This window comes from Zingiber officinale, chromosome 10A (genome assembly GCF_018446385.1).
Source record: "Zingiber officinale cultivar Zhangliang chromosome 10A, Zo_v1.1, whole genome shotgun sequence".
In the NCBI taxonomy this organism is placed as follows: Eukaryota; Viridiplantae; Streptophyta; class Magnoliopsida; order Zingiberales; family Zingiberaceae; genus Zingiber; species Zingiber officinale.
In genome coordinates this window covers 7,931,236-7,942,577 of record NC_056004.1, presented here as the reverse complement: position 1 = coordinate 7,942,577, position 11,342 = coordinate 7,931,236, and the positions used below count along the sequence as shown (strand labels likewise).

Below are 11,342 nucleotides of genomic sequence, written 5' to 3'. Positions count from 1 at the left end.
AATGTAAATGTTGGGATATTTTGATTTTTCTAAATGAGCTGACATAATTCGAGCATCATCCAGAAACCAAAATGTAGTTTGAGAAATCACCACAAAAATACTAGTACTAATCAAGTTCTATGAATCATGACTAGTTTTAGAGTTTTCTACTATCAAAACTAGGCAAAGTGTATAGAGGTTCTAAAATAAGGTCAATACTTAAACACTTACAGTAAAAATATTGCTCACTTCATGCTATCATAGATAGAAAAAGATAGATCACTAAACGTAATAGGATCATAAGTAACACATAAACCACATAAAATCTAGAATAAACATGCTAGTATTTTGTAATAAGGAACAAACAATCATGATGTGATGAATGATGCAACTAGCAAAAAATTTTATTATGCAAAAAGAAATAAGCAAAAACTAAACTAAACCAAATGCATCCCCCCCCCCCCCAACTTAAATTTTCATTGTCCCAATGAAAACTAAAAACAATGTGGAGGAGATTTAAAGAGAAGTTATCAAATGATGTGTGTCAAATACCCATGTCATGAACTTCTCCATCATGTAGTTGCCCTCCTCCTAATCTTTAAGTCCTATAAAAGAAGATAGACAACAAAAATTAAGTAAAAGGTACAAGTTTATTATATAAAGAAAGAAATGAAACTAGAAAGAACTAAAGACATAAATGAAAACAAGGAAAATAAACTTGGGTTTCCTCCCAAGAAGCGCTTGTTTAAGGTCATTAGCTCGACCACCTCATTAGATTTATCAAAATCTCACTCTTGGAGGGGTAAGATATTTTAGAACCCTCTTACCAAGTGCTCTTATTATGGAGGAAGCTTTCAATATAGGAGTTAAAAAATTAAGTATCGCTCTCTCCATCTTTGTCTTCTTGAAAATCATTTTAGGTGGTCGAAGACGGTTCAGATTGAGCTTCCAATATTCGGCCCACGTGAAATCTGCACACACAAAAGAAATACAAATCTCCCATAAGCATGTTAAATAAGATAGAACCATAACCATATCAAAATAAGCTAAATGAGTAATAAAAATTGAATCACATCCAACAAAGTCAACGATGGGTACCTCTATAATGTTGTCCAAAAGATCACAAGAAATACTAACTTTGCTTTTCTAAGAGATACTTGAAATTTCTAAACATGTGGATGTGACTTCCTCTGAATCAAATGATGGTTCTGGCTCTAGCTCGGGTGTTGGTGCTACTAATGATGGTGATTCTTGAGACTCTACTAACTCTGCATAAGTCCCTACACATTGATCCACAACATGTTCAATCCTTGCAACTTTCATAGTCTCAAAAGATTTTGTGGATAAAGGAGATGATTCTTGAGATGCTACTTCTACAACACAACTCCCTACAATTCCTTTCATAATATCATCATCAACACAAACATCAAAAAATAAACCAACATCTATATCCTCTGTAGGAGAATCTACTACAAGAGGATCATTGACTTCATTTGCATTTTTATGTTGATCTACCTCATTACATTCATCATCTGAAAACTTAATTTCACCATAATCTATTATAAAACATAGAGGTAGATCTGAAAACTTGTTATCCATTAAATTATCATCACAATCCTCATCCGAAGCATCTTTATCTTTATATACATCCAGAAATCTATACTCAACCATATTAGAGTCACAGAATTTTTTAAAATCTTTGTTTTCATTTACCTTCACTAGCCTTTGTGGAAAAAAATCCTTAGTGAAGGTCTTCAGAAAGATCGAACTTTTTTTTCCCATAATCTCTTTGAGCTTACGGAGGAGGTCCAACTTGCTTATCTAGTGTTGGTGTGATCAATCATTGAGGGAAAGGTACTTGTGGCCTTTGGGAACTTCCTAGAATTATGGAATTGAGTTCATGTGATCTTCTATTGTTCATCTCCTCAATTCTGTACAAGTCCTTTTCCAGAAGTTCTTCATGAATCTTGCCACTTCTCAACTTAGTATCATTACAAATTTCACTAGATATTGTTTGTGTAGGAGTGGGATCTTGTTTGAACCATTTGAAACAATACTATCAATCTTTGTCTCCAACTATTTGGACTCCTCATTCTGTGACTTGTGAATTTCAAAACTCTTGGATGGTTGAATTCCAATTTGTTTGACAGGCACTCTTGCATTTATGGCTTGCACTTCTTGAATTTTTTAGGGAGATTCCATCAAACTTTTGTTCGACCATTCATGGAGGTTCAATGTCATTTGATCAATTAATGTATATGCTTCGTCCATACACTTGTTCATGGAAGAACCACCAGTTGATGAATCTATCAAACACTTATTTGAGAAAGAAATTCCCCTATAGAATATGTGCAGAGTCAGCCATTTTTCCAAACCATAATGAGGGCACTCTCTTTGTAAACTCTTGAATCTATCCCATGCTTCAAATAATGACTCTCCATCTGCCTGAGAAAAATTTGTAATGCAATTCCTCATATACACTATTCTTCTTAGAGGGAAAAAGTGATTCAGAAATTGCTGCTCCAATTATTTCCAACACATAATGCTTTGAGGACGGAGGGAATATAACCAAGTCCTTGCTTTATCCTTGATACTGAAAGGCAATGCTATCAATCGAACTACATCTGCTGACACTCCTTCACAATTCACCATATCAAAAAGCTCTAGAAATGTCTCAAGGTGAAGATAAGGGCTTTCTGATACTTCTCCTCCAAATTTGTGACCTTGTGTCATTGTAATTAACTCTGGGTCTAGTTGAAAATGTTCTGCTTCAATATGAGGTTGCACAATTGGAGATAAAAATCTTGCAAAAATGGATGCATAAAAATCTCTTAAAGGTTTGCTTGACATGTTTGTGCTCATAGATATCTAAGAAAAAATTATGAGAAAAAAAAATGAAGATTTAAAGACAAGAAACAAAATTCTATATGAAAAACATGAATGAAAATGCAGAATTTAAATTGCAAGAAAGAAAGTGCATAATCAAATCAAGAAATAAAATACAAAAGAAAAAAGATAAAATATCTAGAGTAACTCATATGCTAATCAACTAATGTTAATCGAAAACAGTCCCTGACAACAGCGCCAAAAACTTGTTACGCCACCGCGAGTGCATGGTTACGTCGTCAGTAATATAAAAGATTATAGATCCCACAAGAACTATTGATTAAGCGCTAGTTACAATCGAAGGTTAATAGGAAAAGTGAGAGTGAAGAAAAGAGAGAATGTAAAGAGTAGAGTAAGAGGAAAAGTTGGATTTGGGGATGGATAGATACTAGGATTTCGGTTTTGTTGTGATGCTAGTTAATGTCCCTATGCTTTATTCATTTACCTAACTCCATGCTTACACTCGTGTAGGAGTTCTAACTAAAGTCTGGTACGATCCCGTGAAGATTACATCGAAGAGTTTACCCAAGTTCTACCACCATTAAGTAGAAGAGGTAATTTAGGAAGTCCGATTATAGGGACCATCCTTCAATCACAAGGGCTCACGGTCCACGTTCCTAGATTACACAGATCACTTCTTAATAGTAGATTAATGTAATTAAGTAGAAGAGGTAATTTAGGAAGTCCGATTATCGGGAACATCCTTCACACACAAGGGCCCACGGTCCACATTCCTAGATTACACAAGTCACTTCCTAGCATTAATTTGGGTGAACCCCTTTAAACTCTAATTAGTTTTCCTAGTAGAGAATCGATCCCCGTTTCAAGGAACTACCGCAGAAAGTAAGGGATACCTTCTGTCACAAGGTCCCATGATCTTACATTCCAAGGCTCTTCCTCTACATGGTGATCTAAACCCTACATCTACATGGATTGACCTCACACACATTTCGTCAAACACATACAAGGTACAATACACATAGATGATGATATAAACACTTCATTGCATAGAAAAATATTCAAATACATAGTTCCTACATTCACAATCACATCACAGCTACTTCCTATATCCTACATCCTAGATCTAGAGATCTACTCCATAGTAAACGAAATACAACCAAAGACGAAGAAAGAAGTAAACTATAACCAAATACAAAGAAGTAAAGAGAGGAGAGTGCTTATCCTTGAAGCGTGGCATCCTTAGAGGCGTTCCCTTGCTCCGGGAGTGGACGGATCGGTGAAGATGTGGTTTCTAGGGTTCCCCCAAGGGGGAGAACCCTCCTCCAAGGAATGAGGAAGAGCCCCCAAGCAAAGATTCATGAAAAGTGGAGAAAAAACCCTTTTATAGAGTAGGGCATGGGCACCACACGACCCGCGACATGTCTGTGTGGATCCACATGGCCTCATTCTTCTTGCTCTTGGCTAAGGTGATACTACCGTGTGGATCTACCCGGCCTTACCCGACTTCCTCTCAGGTTGAGTCACATGGCCGTGTGGCTTACATGGTCGTGGCCTTCTTCTTTATTGTTCGCTTGGCACCGCCGTGTGTGTCACACAGCCATGACCTTCTTTGCCTCTGGAATGTTGGCACAGGGAGGTTCACATGGTCGTGTGGGTCACACGGCCTGGGCACGCACGACCTCTAGAGAGATGGCACGACTGTGCCATTTGGCACGGCCAGTGCCTTCTTGGCCTCTAGATTGTTGGCACGGCCATGCCATTTGGCACGATCGTGTGCTGCCTGGCCACAAGAGGCTGGCATAACCGTGTGGGTCACACGACCGTGGGTTGATTTCTTCTGAAGTTGTTCTCGTGTGCGTTTTCACTCCCTTTTCACTCCAATGTGTGTCCTATCAATCAAAACAAACAAAGAGTAGATCTCTGAAAAGAATATAATGTAAGTATGATATTATATTGAAATAGGGTGCAATAAACATAGAGTATATTCATGAAATATAAGTAGATGTGCGTCAAAGCATGCATAAAAGTGTATAAAATCTACGCACATCAGTTAGCAACAATCCAAACACTTGGAACCATTCAAACACCAGGGTACTAGATAAATGTTATCGCTAAACTATTGAAGAGCCATTGCGAGCAAATAAAGTGCACTGCTGGGGGCGCTCGAATCCACTCCAGGTGCTCGCAGATGCCATGTCAGTAAAATAGCTAGTTCGACTAGTATGCTATAAATAGCTCCCTAGTCCTAGGAGTTAGGAACAACACACTCTGCATTTCTATTACAAACTTTGTCTTTAGTTTCTATGCTTTCAATGCTTGTAAAAGGCTACTCCGCCTTCATAAAAAATGAGATTTTTGAGTGGATCTTTCATTGCCTAGGACCATCAACTTTCCCTATTACAAACCAAGAAAACCTTGAGTCTCTTACATTCTTTTTATGTTATTATTTTTTGACTAACTAACGTGTGTTCATTGCTAAGCTAAAAGGTAATAGAAGTGTTAAATTCTAACTCGTAGGCTATTCACCCCTCCCCTCTAGCCGACCTCAATGGAACCAAAAGATGGGATGTATCCGTTGTTAGGATGTATACTAAAAGCTTAGTTTTTTGTATAAACATTTATTTTGTAATAAGAATGACATTGATCAAATGTCTATATTTATGTTAAATGTAGTTGTCCATTTAATTTATATTGTAGATAACATGGTATGTTGTATCACACAGAAGATCATGTTATCAGTTCCTTATAAATTATAAATAGTAGCTCACGACCATGATGGATAGGGACAAACTATTAGAACGGTCGTAGTATAATTTGGTATTAGTTTGTCTTGACTATAAAATTACACTAGTACACTATGAGTGTATTGAGTAGGACCATTTGAGGTTGTTCTTTTTATACTGACTGCATAAAAGAATAGAACCTCTATTATTATGGCAGTATGTGCTCTTAATCTCGATATAATAACAAGCACATATACTTAGTATTTATTTCTATAATTTATCAATGGGTGATGATATGGGTTAGGTTTAGTGGGTCTCTGGTGAAAAAGGGAAAGGAGATAGCAGAATTAAGAAGATAGATCAATATCGGTCGGGATATACCTTAAGAGAGGTAGGCCAATCTCGGCCAGATAATACCTTGATGAAGGAAGACCAATATCGATCGATACATACCTCAAGGGAGAAAGGCCAATATCGACAGAAATATACCTTGAGGGAGGAAGGTCAATATCGATCGAGATATACATTAGGGGAGGCAAGTCAATATTGACCGAGATATACCCTATGGGAGGCAGGTCAATATCGACCGATATACACCTTAATGAGAGTAAGCTAATATTGACCGAGATATACCCTAGGGGAGGCGGGTCAATATCGACCGATATATACCTTAATAAAGGTAAGCTAATATCGACCGAGATATACCCTATGGGAGGCAGGTCAATATCGACCGATATACACCTTAATAAGGGTAAGCCGATATCGACCGAAATATACCTTGAGAAGGAAAGGCCAATATCGACCGATATATACCTTAACAAGGGTAAGCTAATATCAACAGATATATACCCTGAGAAGGAAAGACCAATATCAGCCAAGCTTAAGCGTGCAAGATAGATAAGGCAAGATGATCTGGAGTAGTACGATTAGGCATGGACTGGTATTAGTCGAGTATATATGATCGCCCAGGTATGAAAAACACAAGAACTTGTAGAATTCATAATCTAATATCAAGTTGTCTAAAAGAACTCGTGATAAGAATATAAGTAGTATGTTCAAAAAATGTTTAATGAACATATATACAATATATGATTGTATAACAGGTTTGGCAGGAAAAATACTTCTAGACTTTTCTGCAGTTACTAAACGACAAAAGAGGTACATCTGGGATACAAAAGAGATTCCTTAAAAGTTATTTTATGCAAGTACAGGGCTTACATCATCTCATAACAAACTCTAACAAACCGAGGTCCACTTCATGACTACGGAGGTTATATGAAGTGGTATAAAAGGGGGAATCCTCTCCGTTGGCCAGGTAAGTTGATGTGCGTAGATTTTATATACTTTTATGCATGTTTTGACACACATTTACATACTTTGAGCTTGCTTGATCTATGCATTTTTATACTTCCAGCTTTTCTTTTAGCATATTATTTTTTTGTTCGGAGATCTGCTTTTTGTGCATTTTTTGTACACAGGAGTCAAATTTGGTGAAGATTCTACATTCTTGGACAAACTTATGAGCTAAGCATTGGAGAAAGCACTTGGCCGTGTGCCACACACGGCCCTGCCTGGGTGTAGTGCTCTGGTCGTGTGGTCAACCAGGAGAAACAAACAAGGAACTTGGCCTGCCCGTGTGAACCTCACACGGCCGTGCCAAATTTTGAAGCAAATCAGAGTTCAATCCTGTTGGTTGCTACTCGGAAAACCTATAGGTTTCACTGTACAAAAATTTTGTACAAAGGTCTGAACCTTTTTCCTAGCTACCATGTGTTCTTTTAAATTAAATTTTGGATCGCCTGCGGAACTTAACACGTTTGATCCAAAACTTAATCTATTTGTTCTTTTAGGTTTTGACTTGGATCTCCTGCGGAACTTAACACGTTCGACCCAAGTCTCCTTAAGTTATTAATTCCATTAAATATTAATTTCCATAAAAGGTTCCCAGTACTGACGTGGCGAGGCACATGGCCTTCTTGGATATGGGAGCAACCACCACCGACTAGACAAAACCTTTAATAGAAAGCTAACATTTAATTTCCTAAAATAACTTTAGGTTAACCAAAGAGAACAATCAAATCACAAGGAAAAGAAAGAAACAAAAGAACACAACTTCGAAAAACCATATTCGAAACACTAGAACGTAAGCCTCTTGTATTTGGTATTATTTCCATAAATAACTAGCATGATGCGGAAATAGAAATTACTAGTTATACCTTGTAGAAAAACCTCTTGATCTTCTACCGTATTCCTCTTCTAACCTCGGACGTTGTGTGGGCAACGATCTTCCAAGATGAGAAAACCACCAACCACCTTCTTCTCCTCCAAGCAAGGTTCGGCCACAAAAGAAAAGCTTCACCAAGGAGAAAAACCAAAATACTAACCAAGCTCCAAGAGATGCTAGCTTTCTCTCCTTCTTCTTCTTCTTCTCCAAGTAGTATCCGGCCACCACAAGAGCTCCAAGGAAGGGAGAGAGGTTCGGCCACCACAAGAGGAAGAGAGGGAGAGATGGCCGGCCACACCAAGGAACAAGAGAGGGAGAGGAATAATAAGAGTTGTCCCCATGAAGGCACCCTCACCCCTTCTTTTATAATCCTTGGCCTAGGCAAATTAGGAAATTTAATTACAATAAAATTTCCCTAATTTCCTTGACATGATTTAATTGAGAAAAATAAAATTTCCCAATCAAAACTATAATGGCCGGCCACTTCAATTGGAGAACAAATTGGACAAGTTTTAATCAACAATTAAAACTTCCTAATTTATTTCCGGAAATTTTTAAAAAATAAAATTTCTCTTTAAAAATCTCTTCATGGTCAATAAAAATAAAATTTCTATAATTTTAATTTTATCAACATGTGAATAATTTTTAAAGAGAAAATAAAACATCTCTCTAATCTACAAATAAGGAAAGAGATCTAATCTCTTTCTTTAATCTTTTATAGATCTTTTACAAGAGAGATATTTTAATTTTAATTCTCTTTAAATTATATCTTCCACATAATAATAAAAATTAAAATTAAATTTCTTTTTAATTTATTTTGGCCGGCCCTACTAGCTTGGGTTCAAGCTAGGGCCGGCCACCCAATTTCATACCTAGGCCGGCCCTAGCTTGTTCCCAAGCTAGCTTGGCCGGCCCCTATTGGGTGGGTATACAAGGTGGGTATAGGTGGGTATAGAACTCTATAAATAAGAGGCTACGATAGGGACCGAGAGGAGGAATTGGTTTTGGTCTCCCGATAAAATTAAGCATCCCGTGTTCGCCCCGAACACACAACTTAATTTTATCAATGATAATTCATTCCACTAGAGAACTATCATTGAACTACCGCACCAATTCCAAATTACATTTTTGGGCTCCTTCTTATTATGAGTGTGTTAGTCTCCCTGTGTTTAAGATATCGAATGTCCACTAATTAAGTGAGTTACTGACAACTCATTTAATTAATATCTAAGTCCAAAAGTAGTACCACTCAACCTTATCGTCATGTCGGACTAATGTCCACCTGCAGGGTTTAACATGACAATCTTTATGAGCTCCTCTTGGGGACATTATCAACCTAGTATCTCTAGGACACAGTTTCCTTCTATAATCAACAACACACACTATAAGTGATATCATTTCCCAACTTATCGGGCTTATTGATTCATCGAATTAAATCTCACCCATTGATAAATTAAAGAAATGAATATCAAATATATGTGCTTGTTATTATATTAGGATTAAGAGCACATACTTCCATAATAACCGAGGTCTTTGTTCCTTTATAAAGTCAGTATAAAAGAAACGACCTCAAATGGTCCTACTCAATACACTCTGAGTGTACTAGTGTAATTATATAGTCAAGATAAACTAATATCTAATTACACTACGACCTTCTAATGGTTTGTTCCTTTCCATTTTGGTCGTGAGCTACTGTTTATAATTTATAAGGAACTGATAACATTATCTTCTGTATGTGACACCACATACTATGTTATCTACAATATAAATTAAATGAACAATCTACAAACAAATATAGACAATTTGACCAAATGTGATTCTTTATTCATAATGAATGTTTACAAAGCTTAGACTTTCAGTATACACTCCAACAATCTCCCACTTATACTAATGACTAAGCTGCCATATCTTCTACCATACATCTGATTCTCATTCCCTCCACATGCCGATCGAAAGCTTTCGCCGGAAGGGCCTTAGTGAAAGGATCTGCCAGGTTATCCGCTGATGCAATCTTGGCGATGACAACTTCTCCTCGCTTCACGATATCTCGTATCAGGTGGTACTTGCGCTCTATATGTTTACTTGCCTTGTGAGCTCGTGGTTCCTTCGAGTTTGCAACTGCACCACTATTATCACAATAGATTGTGATGATTTTGGGCAAACCAGGAATCACATCTAAGTCCATTAGAAAGTTCCTGAGCCATACTGCTTCTTTAGCTGCCTCAGAGGCTACTACACAACACTCTGAAACGTATTTCTGCTTGACACTCCTCCATGAAATGGCTCCACCTCCTTAAGTAAACACATAGCCTGATGTAGACTTACTATTGTCCCTATCTGATTGGAAATCTGAATCCGTGTAACCCACAGGGAGCAAATCGTCTGCTTGGTAAACTAGCATATAATCTCTAGTCCTCCTCAGGTACTTTAATATATGCTTTACCGCAGTCCAATGTCCTTGTCCAGGGTTACTTTGATATCTGCTGACCATGCCCACGGTAAAACAAATATCAGGTCTCGTACATAGCATTGCATACATTAGGCTTCCTACAGCCGAAGCATAAGGAACTGCTTTCATGTCATCTATCTCTTTTGATGTCTTTGGGGACATCTCTTTAGATAGAGCTATTCCATGCCTAAAAGGTAAGAAACCTTTCTTGGAGTCTTGCATGCTAAAACGAGCAAGGATTGTATCTATATATGAAGCTTGGGACAGACACAACATTCTTTTCTTGCGATCCCTTATAACTTTGATCCCAAGAATGTGTACACAATTTCCTAAGTCCTTCATATCAAATTGTTTGGACAACCATACCCTTACGTCTGATAATACCTTGACATTGTTGCCAATTAACAAAATATCATCTACGTATAGTACAAGAAATACCACCACGTTTTCGTTACACTTCTTATATACACAAGACTCATCCAGACTTTGAATAAATCCATATGACTGGATTACTTCATTAAACCGGATGTTCCAAGACCTTGAAGCTTGCTTCAGTCCATAAATGGACCGATTGAGCTTGCACACTAGATGCTCTTTGCCTTTTTCAATAAACCCATCTGGTTGCTTCATATGGATGTTCTCTTCAAGACTTCCATTAAGGAAAGCTGTCTTGACATCCATTTGCCAAATCTCATAATCCATATGAGCAGCAATGGATAAGAGTATCCGGATAGACTTAAGCATGGCCACCGGTGAAAAGGTCTCCTCATAATCGATTCCCTCTTTCTGAGTGTACCCTTTCGCAACAAGCCTAGCTTTGAAGGTTTCTACCTTCCCGTCTGTCCCTCTTTTCCTTTTGTAGATCCACTTGCATCCAACGGCTTTTACACCATCAGGTGGTTCTACAAGCTCCCAGACTTTATTAGAGTACATAGACTCTATTTTAGAATTCATTGCCTTTTGCCAAGATGCTGCATCTATATCTTGGAGTGCTCGTCATATGTTCGGGGATTAGGTTCATGTTTACCCGGGATCAAGTCCGAAGACTCTCCCAAAAACATGAATCTTTCAGGCTGCCTTACAACCCTCCCACTACGACGAGGCACTGTCTGTGGTTGTG

General features: G+C 37.7%; 1 non-coding gene across 1 annotated transcript; it reads left to right on the top strand.

Moving 5' to 3' along the window:
- Nucleotides 1-2,350: 2,350 nt before the first annotated feature.
- Nucleotides 2,351-2,456, top strand: LOC122028313. Its single transcript, XR_006124719.1, has one exon. It is a non-coding gene; the product is annotated as a small nucleolar RNA R71 (small nucleolar RNA).
- The last annotated feature ends 8,886 nt before the right edge of the window (nt 2,457-11,342 follow it).